Here is a 12252-nt window from a genome sequence, read left to right as displayed (position 1 = left end):
CAGAAACCAGGGGCAGAATTTTACGTTCCGCGGGCAAGCGCGCACGCGACCCGAACAGGCAGAAAATCGCGCAAGATGACGTCGGATGAACATGCTGCTAACATTCGCACTAACACGATATTTTGCTTGGCGGGTGTGTGCAGCAGTCGGAAGAGCACCCGCAGACATTAAGCAGGCAATTAAGCCCATTGACGGCGCAATTATGCGTGATTTCTTGAGGCCCATCCACATTACAGGTGGTGGGCAGGTCAATCGGCTAGGCGGCCTTTACATTTTGGATGAAATCTCATCCAATGGTGGGATGAAGACTCCATTAGGATATAAAATAAAAAGAGATATTTGGAGGCAGCATTTTTATGAGGTATGCTTTCAGATGCTTGATTGTGCTTCATGGATATTTTTTGGAGCATTTTTGTGCTTTCTTTTATTATTTCGAGGTCTGCAGCTCCCTGAGGCAGCTGTCTTTCTTCAGGGAGCTCGGTGGAAGCGCTCACCCGCCAGCGGGAAATCGCAGTCGGGGGCACATTTCCCAACCATTCCCGGGCCCGCCGATCACGTGCACCCAATGAGCGCAAATGTCAGGCCCAGGAAACTATAGGCAGATAGCCTAAAATCTGTGATTGGGAAAATGCTCGAATCCATTATCAAGGAAGTAGTAGCAGAATACTTAGAAAGAAAATCATAATACAATCAGACAGAGTCAATGTGGTTTTGTGAAAGGGAAATTGTGTATGACAAATTTTTTAGAGTTCTTTGAAGATGTAACTAGCAGGGTGGATAAAGGGGAACCAGTAGTTTAATGTATTTGGACTTCCAAAAGGCATTCGATAAGGTGCCACATAAAAGATTACAGCACAAGATAAGAGCTCATGATGTTGGGGGTGATATATTAACATGGATAAAGGATTGGCAAACTAACAGGAAACAGAGTCAGGGAAAAATGCGTAATTTTCAGATTGGCAAACTGTAACTAGTGGAGTGCCAAAGTGAGCAGTGCTGGGGCCTCAACTATTTACAATATATATTAATGACTTGGATGAAGTTAAAGACTGCATTATAGCCAAATTTGCTGATGATGCAAAGTTAGGTAGGAATGCAAGTTGTGAGAAGGATACAAAGGGCGGGATTTTCCAGTCCTATCTGCTGCGGGAAATGTCGCAGCAAGGATGGAAAATTTGACAGACCAGCAAAAGTTCCATTGACTTCAGGTGGGAATTTCTGGTCCCTGCAGCAGGAGTATCTCGTGTTAGGGCAGGCTGGGATTTGTCCACTTTGCCATTACTTCATCGGGTCAAAGGTCTTGGCACCATATTTAAATGACACCTACACACATATTCATTCCCTGCAGCCCAGGGGTTGTTGACCCTTTGCAAAGAGACAAGTCCTCTGCCCCAAAGTTCAGTTGAGGACCGCCAGGAGGCCCTCTAGCCCCTGTGATGGGAGCTGGAAGTCCACCAGCCTCACCACACAGGCTTGGGAGGAGGTTGCCAGAGAGGCCTCTACCTCTACCTCCGCTGCGGATATCGGGGATGCACCTACATAGCGGCAAGGTTAGGAAAAGTAAAAGTACTGAGAGCACAAAAGTGGCACGGGTGTTCACTCACTGTATATGCTTTGCGCATCTGTAAATATTTTTTTTTTGAAAGTCTCAGAAAATGGCTCTTCTCTCTGATGCTATGTTCTGAGGTCATCCAAGTATAACAGATGCACCCACTGCCACTTCCCCCCACCACTGTCATTTATCTCCCATTGTGTCCCTCAGGTCTATGGTGCTTTCAATAACAGTTCAGTAAATCACCTTTAAACCCACGGAAGTGACATGAACAAAGCCAGTTGCTTTATAAACATGGTGGTTGGGGAATTCATGTGTAAGACTTGCATCAGAGAATCATATCATGTGGCCTCATGAATACAGATCTTACAGTTTTGCTTATTCTCCTGATGCTGCAGTACTGAAGTCTGTTCTGTGGATGTTATAAATTTTAAAGATGAGCCACGTTGGAGTCATTCCAACCGTGCATTTTTCAATGGCCTCCATGTAATGTCTGTTTGGGTGTGAGTTATAGTTTAAGCAATAATCAGGGACCTTGGCCGTTCATGGCGGCCTGCAGCGTGATGTCGTGACCGCATTTATGACTAAACATTTCCCCTATAATAGTTCCCATGCTCCACCTGTATGATGCAGAGCAATGGAACTAGCAAGTACTTGGTGACTCCTGAAATGTCTGCTAGACAGCCACGACAATGTGATTTTCTCGGCGTGTGTCTAGCCTCATGATGCCAACCTATTAACTGCGAGGATGCTGGTTTGCATCTGAAGGTCTGGCTAATGTGGCTTGACAGAATCCCTGTCAGCATGTCCCCAGTACAGTCGACATGCTTATCTGATCGTGACAGTGCCATCTGTGTCCTAGACTAACTTGTGTATATCTTAATCTGCTAGAAGGAAAATGTGAAGGCCTCTGATGGGATGACAGCAAAGTTTCAATGCATCTGCTGTATGGCCTTTACTATCAATGAAGTTGCTAAGTAATGCTTAAATGCAGTGTTGAAACTGACTGGGTCACCTCACTCCCAATGAAGTGCAGGGCGTGAACTTGGGAAGCTCCTGACAAAGATTGGGTCATGAGTGCTTGTCAATGATCAGACGATTGTGATGCTGAAGTTCTCTTTGTGCACACAAAGGTCACGTAACTCACAGGCTCGCATCCATGATTGACAGTGACTGATCACCGTATCCTAAAGAATGGTCTCATGCTGGGAATTCAATATGAGGATGAGACCAGAACATTATTCTTGCATGAGAGATGGCCTTTAGAGAGATGCCGCAGTCCAGATTCAGATTAGTCCTCTAATGGTCAAGTGAGAACCAGTGATTGATGATTGTCCTCCTTACAACGCTCCAGGCATAGTGCCATGAGTGCACTGCTGTTTGCAGTGCTATTTCTGCCTCTTGAAAGCTGCTGTAGGCAGTCAAATGTTGGCACAATGAGTGAAAGGACTGCACCATGTCTACTTGCTACACAGTGACCACTAGTGGAGTTTTCATCCCATTACAGACTGGCCACATGCTCTATCGGCCACCTAGCCTTCCAAGGATGAGGACATCATCAAACAAGATGATGACTACTCAGTCTAAGATTGATGTCCTTACCGTGCATCAAGGGAAAAGGTGAAATGGGTTTGTATGAGCTAGTCATCTTCATCACCCTGGAGGTTTGTTGCTATATGGTTCATACGGGCATATCTGCCGTGTCTGGTCCATGTAATGACCTCTTCCTCTGGGGCGTCAACATTCTCGCCCTCTTTGAGGTCATCCCTTTCGACATCCTCCTCATCGGAGGAGAAGTGCAGCTTCTCCAAATCTTCATGTAGCAACTCATCCCCTCTTTGGAGTGCCAGGCTGTGCAGCGATGATTTGGGAGACCCTATGGGGAGAAGACTGGAGAGCGCTGCCTGACCAGTCCAGACATCTGAAAGGCATCTTCAACATGTCAATGGTTTGCTCAATCAAGGAGCATGTTGCTGAATGAGCCTCTCCTCTGAAGCACTGTGTGACTGCCGAATGGGTGTCATTAGCTACGTCTTTTGGGGTAGCCTTTATCACCAATGAGCCAATCCTGAATGCACTGAAGACCTTCGAAGATCTGTGACACCTGCGAGTGACTCAAGCTGTAAGAATCATGCAAGCTCCCTGGGTATCTTGCACAGACTTGCACCATGTGCTTTTGGTAATCATACATCAGCTGCCTGTTGAAAGAGCGGAAGCCTTTTTGGTTGATGAATCGTAGTGGCTGCTGTCAGGGAGCTCTTAATAGCTCATGTGTGCAGTCCATGGCACCCTGCAAGTGTGGGAAATTGCCACAAATCCCACTACTCTGGCAGCCAACTGGCTTCATCCAGGAAAAAATTGACATAATTTTGTGCCTTATTCAATAGGGTGTTGATGACATCTCATATGCATTTATAAGCGGAGGATTGTGGTATTCAGCAGAGGTTCCCAGTGGAGCCCTGGAACAAGCCACTTACAAAAAAGTTGAATGCATCATGTTTAGGCCAATGGCAATGGATGGCCTCACAGTCCATGAGGCCTCAGATCTTCCTGAAGAATGTGGCAGATGTGAGCCATCACATCTCTTGACAAGCGAAGGTGTCGTCAGCACTGTCTCTCGTTCATCTGCAAATATGAAAGACATCTTCTGTGCACTCTGGGTCATGTCAAACACCTCCGTCGAATTTGTCTCTCCTCCTCAGCTTCTGGGTGTTCATGGGATCTCACTGACCCATGTTCCTCAGAGCCAGGCTCTTCCCTTTGCCCTGCCTAAAGGTGACAGGCCCTTCTTCTCCTTTTCAGTTACATGAATGCCATGAAGAAGGCAGTGTTGCCTCATTCTGAATGCCTCCTTGAGTCTGTGGAAAAATAGTTGTGGGACATGACTGAACCTTACCCTGCAATGATAACCTCCCTTGCCCGGCTCAGGAATCATTGCAAAGCTCTTGGATGACCTTTATTACAGACATTCCATCCCCAGATCCTCCCTTTTACCTGTAGCGTACGTTCTTAAGGATCAGTGGTAGCTGAGTTTCCCTCCCAACCCCCATGCCTCAAGCATGACAGCGCATTCATAAAGGGGGTTGGATCTGGATGAGTACAGCCAGGCACTATCAACCTCAGTCAGGGCTCTGTCAGGTTCCTGATGTCTTGACGCATGACATTTCTTCTTTGGGGACTGCTTATAGTCCCAGTAGTGGCCACTAATTGATTCTGGCACTGTTAAGACTACAGAGCTGCCAGCCAATCAGGTTGACCAGCAGCTTTCTAGGACGGGACGGAAGTCCCACTCTGAAACAATTAAGACTTCCCCCAGCGCAATATCAATGTGAGGCAGCTGGGTTTCAGTTGGGTGGGTGTCCATGGACTTTTCAGTTTAGATGTGGGGAATACGAACCCTGTAAAATCCAGCCCATGAACTCCATTAATCAGATGAAACATGACATTATACTCACTCAGAGGTCTGTTCTTTCCCTCCTTGCAGGAGTAGAGAGCACAGAGTACCATAGAGAGGCAGGGAACTGGTGTTGGCCCTCTAGCCATCTTGTAACTCAAGTGCAGAGGAGGAGGTGCTGGAGTTCAGCAGAATTCTGGCATGTCTGGCCACCAGAGCTGGGGAGACGGGGAGAGCTCCCAGCTATCTGGTGACACAATTAAATATTAGCCAACCACAAGTTAGTGGAACTCAGTCACTTTGATTCAATTTCAACAGCAACTGAAATTTAAACATTTTCATGGCGATAACTTGCTAAATTCTTACTTTAACATTTCTTTTATCTCCAAAAGTGCCCCCAGGTGCACAGCAAGAGCTGCTAGAGGCCATGGACTATGGTTCCTCAGAGGAGCTGAGTATACTGTCATGGGATCCATGCATGCAATTTACCAGCTCAGATACTTATGCTTTGGTGGGATCCCATGAACACGTAATTGGATTTTAATCTGGTAACTCACACCAGAAGACAGTGGCATGGTGGTAATATTACTAGACAAATAATCCTGAGGCCTCAATTAATGCTTCAGAGCTAGTAGAACTTAAAGTTAATTAATTAATAAATCTGGAATAAAATGTAATGGTAAAAATACATCTGGTTCATTATGCCCTTTAAGGAAAAATATCTGCCATCTTTTGTGTGAATCCAGACCAACGGCAATGTGGTTCACTCTTAACTGCCCACTGAAAGGGCCTAGCAAGCCACGCAGTTGTGCCAAAACTGGTACAAAAAATTCAAAAAATAATAAAACCTGATGGACCACCCAGCTTTGACCCAGGCACTGGAAACAACAAAGGCACACCCTGTCTTTTCACCCTGCAAAGTCCTCCTCACTTTCATCTGGACACTAATCCCAAAATTTGGAGAGCTGGTCTGCCTGACATAGTCATACTGGCTGAATAATAAATTATAGCCAAAGTCTCAGACTCCTCTCACTGGCAAGGCAGACTTATCAGAAGTAGCAGCACAGTGCTATACAGTCAAGAAAAAGTGGCCGTCAGACTCCTTAACATTTTTCCACACCCCATGAAGTCTCACAGCATCAGATCAAACATGAGCAACTATCACCTACTGCCTTCCCTCAGCTGATGCATCAGTACTCCTTCAGAATAAATCTAGCAGCTCAAATCTGGTTATCCATGAGGTGCTGTGGTCCATCAGCAGCAATAGAATTACATTCAACTATAATCTATAACCTCAAGGTCTGGCCTGAATAAGTGCAGCTCCAACAACATTCAAGAAGATTGACACCAACCAGAACAAAGCAACCCGCTTGATTGACACCGCATCCACAAACATTCACTCCCTCCACCACCAGCAAACAGTGGCTGCAGTGTATACCATCCAGAAAATGCACTGCAGAAACTCACCAAACCTCCCAAGGTAACACCTTCCAAATCCACGACCGCTATCAAATAGAAGGACAAGCGCAGCAGATACATGGGAAACACCACCACCTGGAAGTTCCCCTCCAAGCCAATCACCATCCTGACTTGGAAATATATCACCGTTCCTCCACTGTCACTGGGTCAAAATCCTGGAACTCCCTCCCTTACAGTACAGTGCATGTACCTACATCACAGGGCTACAGCCGTTCAAGAAGGCAGCTCACCACCACCTCCTCAAGGGCAATTAGGGATGGGCAATAAATGCTGGCCTAGCCAGCGACACCCATTTCCCATAAATGAATAAAAAAAATTTCCCCCACTCTACCATTACCATCAAGAAAGGGAATCAACCATGGATTAATGAGGAATGTAGGAGAGCATGCCAAGAGCAGCACCGGGCATACCAACAAATAAGGTGCCAACATGGTGAAACTACAACACAAGACTACATACATGCTAAACAGCAGAAGCAGCATCCAATCAACAGAGCAAAGAGATCTCACTCACCAATGAGTCAGATCAAAGCCCTGCAGACCTCTCAAATCCGTTCATGAACGGCAATGAAAAATTAACCGGAGGAGGCAGCTCCAGAATCATCCCCATCCTTAAAGAAGGCAGAGCTAGGCACATCAGTGTAAAAGTCAAGGCTGAAGCATTTACAAACACCAGCCTTCAGCCAATTTATTTCACTCCATGTGATATCAAGCAATAGCTGAATGCAATGGATACAGCAAAGACTATGGGCCCTGACGCCATGATAGTTGTAGTACTGAAGATCTGTGCTCCAGAACTAGCCATGCCCCATGTCAAGCTGTTCCAATACAGCTAAGCACTGGCATCCACCTGGAAATGTGAAAAACTGTCCAACAATGGCCTGGCCACAAAAAAAGGACAAATCCAATCCATCCAATTACCACCCTGCCAGTATACTGTCAATCATAAGCAAAGTGATGAAAAGTGTCATCAACACTTATCAAGCAGCATTTGCTCAGCAATAACCTGCTCTTGGATGCCCAGATTGGTTTCTGCCAGGGCTACTAAACTCCTGGCTTAATTACAGCCTTGGTCTGAGTCTGGACAAAAGATCTGAACTCCAGGGGTGAAGTCAGAATGATTGCCCTTGACATCAACATAGCATTTGACTCAGTCAAATTAAGGAGCCCTAGCAAAACTGAAGCCAATGGAAATCAGGGGGGAAACTCTGCCCTGGTTGAAATTCATACCTAGCACAAATGAAGATCATTGTGGTTGTTGGAGGCCAATCATATCAGCCCCAGGATATCAATGCAGGAATTCCTAAGGTGGTGTCTAAGGCCCAACCATCTTCAACCTTTCCTCCAACGCAAGTCAGAAGTGGGGATATTCACTGATGACTTCATCAATAACCTTCCTCCATCATAGGCCACAAGTACTGGGGGAAGTGGGATCTGTTTCATTGGGATGGTCTACACCTGAACCATGCTGGGGCTGGTGCCCCTGCGAGCCGTATAACTAGGGAAGTAGAGAGGGTTTTAAGCTGAATAGTAGAGGCAAGGGATCAAATTTGGGAAGATGTGGTAAACCAAAGAGTAGAGACAAGGTAAGAGAGAAAGGTGTTAACTTGGGAAATGATAAACAGACTGTGACAGGAAGGGACAAAGAGTACAAATCAAAGAGTAAATCAGCAGATAAGGTTAGACATTACAAAAATAATAAAAGGACAAAACTAAAGGCTCTGTATCTAAATACATGTAGCATTCGAAACAAAAGAGCTGAATTGATGGTGCAAATAGAAATAAATAAGTGTGATCTGATAGCCATCACAGAGTCATGGCTACTGGATGACACAGGTTAGGATCTGAATATTGAACACTATGTTACATTTAGGAAGGACAGAAAGCTAGGAAAAGGTGGAGGGGTGGCTCTGCTAATTAATGATGGTATCAGCACATTAGAGAAGGATGACCTAAGTTCAGGAAATCAGGATGTAGAAGCGATTTGGGTTGAGACCTGGTATTGAGATAAAGGTAAGAAGTCACTCGTGGGAGTGGAATACAGGCCCATAATTATAACTACATGGTAGGACAGAATGTAAAAAAAGAGATAATGGGAGCTTGTCAGAAAGATACAGCAATAGTCATGAAGAATTTTAATCTACAAGTAGACTGTAAAAATCAGATGGGCAAAGGTAGTGTAGATGAGGGGTTAATAAAATGCTTTTGGGATCGATTCATAGAACAGCACATTCTGGAGCCAACCAGAGAGCAGGCTATGCTAGACCTGGTATTGAGCAATAAGATAGGACTTCAGAGTGAAGTCACCCCTAGGTATCAGTGATCATAATATGATTGAATTTTACATTCATTTTGAGGGAGAAACAAGTGCATCCAATATCAATATTTTAAATTTAAATAAGGGCAATTATGAGGGCATGAAAACAAAGCTAGCTAAAGTGAACTGGCAAATGAGGTTAAGGGATATGCCAATAGAGCTTCAGTGACAGGCATTTAAAGGGATATTTCAGAATACATAGAATAGATACATTCCAATGAGAAAGAAAAATTCCAAAGGGAGGTCCCAACATCTGTGGTTAACTAAAAAAGTTAAGTTGATACAGCTATTTCTGGGATGTCACTTGTGTCCTCTATAATGAAGACTGAAGCAAAATACCTGTTTAATTCATCCAGCACCTCCCTACTTTCCATCATCTATTCTCCAGACGCACTTTCTATAGGACCAACACTCACTTTGTTAACTTTTCTTACTTAAATATAGGAACTCTTACTAACCATCTTTATACTACTAGCTAGTTTTCTCTCGTACTCTAATTTTTCCCTCCTTATCAATCTTAAGTATCAAACTTAAAGAAAAAGCATATAATTACATAAAGATGGGTGGCAGGTCAGAAGTTTGGAAAGAATATAAAGAATGGCAAAGAGTGACAAATAAGATTGATAAGGAGGGAAAAATTAGAGTACGAGAGAAAACTAGCTAGTAGTATAAAGATGGTTAGTAAGAGTTCCTATATTTAAGTAAGAAAAGTTAACAAAGTGAGTGTTGGTCCTATAGAAAGTGCGTCTGGAGAATAGATGATGGAAAGTAGGGAGGTGCTGGATGAATTAAACAGGTATTTTGCTTCGGTCTTCATTATAGAGGACACAAGTGACATCCCAGAAATAGCTGTAAATTAGGAAATAGAAGGGAGAGGGGAACTCAGGAAAATTACAATCACCAAGGAAGTGGTATTAAGCAAATTGTTGAGGTTGCGGGCTGACAAATCCCCATGTCTTGATGGACCTCACCCTAAGGTCTTGAAAGAAGTGGCTAATGAGATGGTTGACACATTGGTTTTAATTTTCCAAAATTCCCTAGATTCGGGGATGGTTCCATTAAATTGGAAAATAGCAAATGTAACTTCTTTATACAAAAAGGAGGGAGACAGAACTACAGGCCAGTTAGCCTTACATCTACCATTGGGTAAATGCTGGAAGCTATTATTAAAAATGCTACAGCAGGGCAATTAGAAAAATTCAAGGCAATGAGGCAGAGTCAACATGGTTTTGTGAAACGGATATCATGTTTAACCAATTTATTGGTTAAAATTGTTCATTTCGGAAGGAAGAATAAAAAGAATCTTATCTAAATGACAAGAGATTGCAGAGCTCTGAGAGTCAGAAGGATCTGGTGTCCTAATGCATGAGTTATAAATGCTAGAATGCAGATACAGCAAGTAATTAGGAAAGCTAATAGAATGTTAACATTTATAGTGAGGGGAATAGGTTACAAAAGTAGGGGGGTTATGCTTCAGTTGTACAGACCACTGGTGAGACCACATCTGGAGTATTTTGTACAGTACTAGGCTCCTTATTTAAGGAAATATGTAAATGCATTAGAAGCAGTTCAGAGAAGGTTTACTAGGCTATTACCAGGAATGAGCGAGTTGTCTTATGAGGAAATGTTGGACAGGTTAGGCTTGTATCCACTGGAGTTTAGAAGAGTAAGAGGTGGTTTGATTGAAAACTTTAAGATCCTGAGGGGTCTTGACTGGGCGGATGTGGAGAGGATGTTTCCTCTTGGGGGAGAATCTAAAACTAGGGGTCACTGTTTGAAAATAAGGGGTCGCTCATTGAAGACAGAGATGAGGAGAATTTTTTTCTCTCAGAGGGTCGTGAGTCTTTGGAATTCTTTTCCTGAAAAGGCAGTGGAAGCAGTGTCTTTGAATATTTTTAAGGCAGAGCTAGATAAGTTCTTGATTAACAAGAGGATAAAAGGTTATCAAGGATAGGCAGGAATGAGGGGTTGAAGTTACTATCAGATCAGCCCATGCTCTTACCGAATAGTGGAGCAGGCTCGAGGGGCCTACTCCTACTCCTAATTCGTATGTTCATACGCAAGGCCAGAAGTGGTAATGTTTACTAATGATTGATGATGAGTGCTCAATACCATTCCCAATTCCTCAAATTTTGATGCATTCTGTGCCTGCATGCAGCAAGACCTGGGCAGTATTCAAGCTTGGGTTGATAAGTGAAAAGTAAGGTTTGTGCTACACAAGTGACAGACAATGACCATCTCCAAAAAGAGACAATCTAACCCCTTGACATGCAACATCACCACTGCAGAATCCCCCCGCCATCAACATCATCATTCATCAGAGATTTAAACTGAACATAAATACTCTGGCTACTAGAGCAGGTCAGAGGCTGTGAATTCTGTGGCAAGTGACTTACCTCTTGACTTCCAAAAGCCTGTCCACCATCTACAAGGCACAAGTCCAGAGTGTGATGGAATACTCTCCACTTATCTGGGTGAGTGTAGTCCAACACCACTCAAGAAGTCTTTCACTGTCCAGGAAAAAGCAGTCCTCTTGATCAGCACTCCATCAACCATTTTGAACATTCATTCCATCCACCACCAGAACACAGTGGCAGCAGTGTGTATCATCCACAAAATACACTGCACCAACTCACCAAGGCTCCTTTGACAACATTTTTCAAATCGGTGACCTCTGCCACAAAAAAGGGCAAGGCCAGAAAATCCATAGGATCACCACCACCTCCAAATTCCCCTCCAAACACACTATCCTGCCGAGGAGCTATATCGCTGCTTCTCACCGTTGCTGAGTCAAAACCTGAAACTCCTTTCCAAACAGCACTTTGGTGTATTTACATTAGATACATACGAATGTACAAATTAGGGGCAGGAATAGCCACTTGGCCCCATGAGCCTGCTTCACCATTCAATAAGGTCATGGCTGATCTGATTTTAACCTCACATTCCTGCCAACCGCTGATAACCTATCCTTGCTTAGCAAGATCTATCTATCTCTGTCTTCAAGATATTGAAAGGCGCTGCCTCAACTACCTTTAAAGGAAGAGAATTCCAAAGTCTCACAACTCTCAGAGAAAAATCTTTTCCTCATCTCTGCCCTAAATGGGTGATCCCTTATTTTGAAATAGTGATCCTGATGTCTAGATTTTCCACAATAGGAAACATATTTTCCACATTCATCCTGTCAAGTCCTCTCAGGATCTTATAAGTTTCAATCAAGTCGACTCTTAATCTTCTAAATTACAGCTGATATGAGTTAAACCTGCCTAGCCTTTCCTCATAAGTTAACACACTAATTCCAGGTATTGGTCTAGTAAACTTTCTTTGAACTGCTTCTAAAGCATTTACATCTTTCCCTAAATAAGGAGAAAAATACTGTACACAGTACTCCAGGTGTGCACTCACCAATTCTCGTTATCTTGACTCCCTTCTCTCTCCCCTTGTCCAGTCCCTTCCCACCTACATCCGTGATTCCTCTGACACCTTACGTCACATTAACAATTTCCAGTTCCCT

This window comes from Carcharodon carcharias, chromosome 10 (genome assembly GCF_017639515.1).
Source record: "Carcharodon carcharias isolate sCarCar2 chromosome 10, sCarCar2.pri, whole genome shotgun sequence".
NCBI lineage: Eukaryota > Metazoa > Chordata > Chondrichthyes > Lamniformes > Lamnidae > Carcharodon > Carcharodon carcharias.
This window is presented reverse-complemented; position numbering follows the sequence as displayed.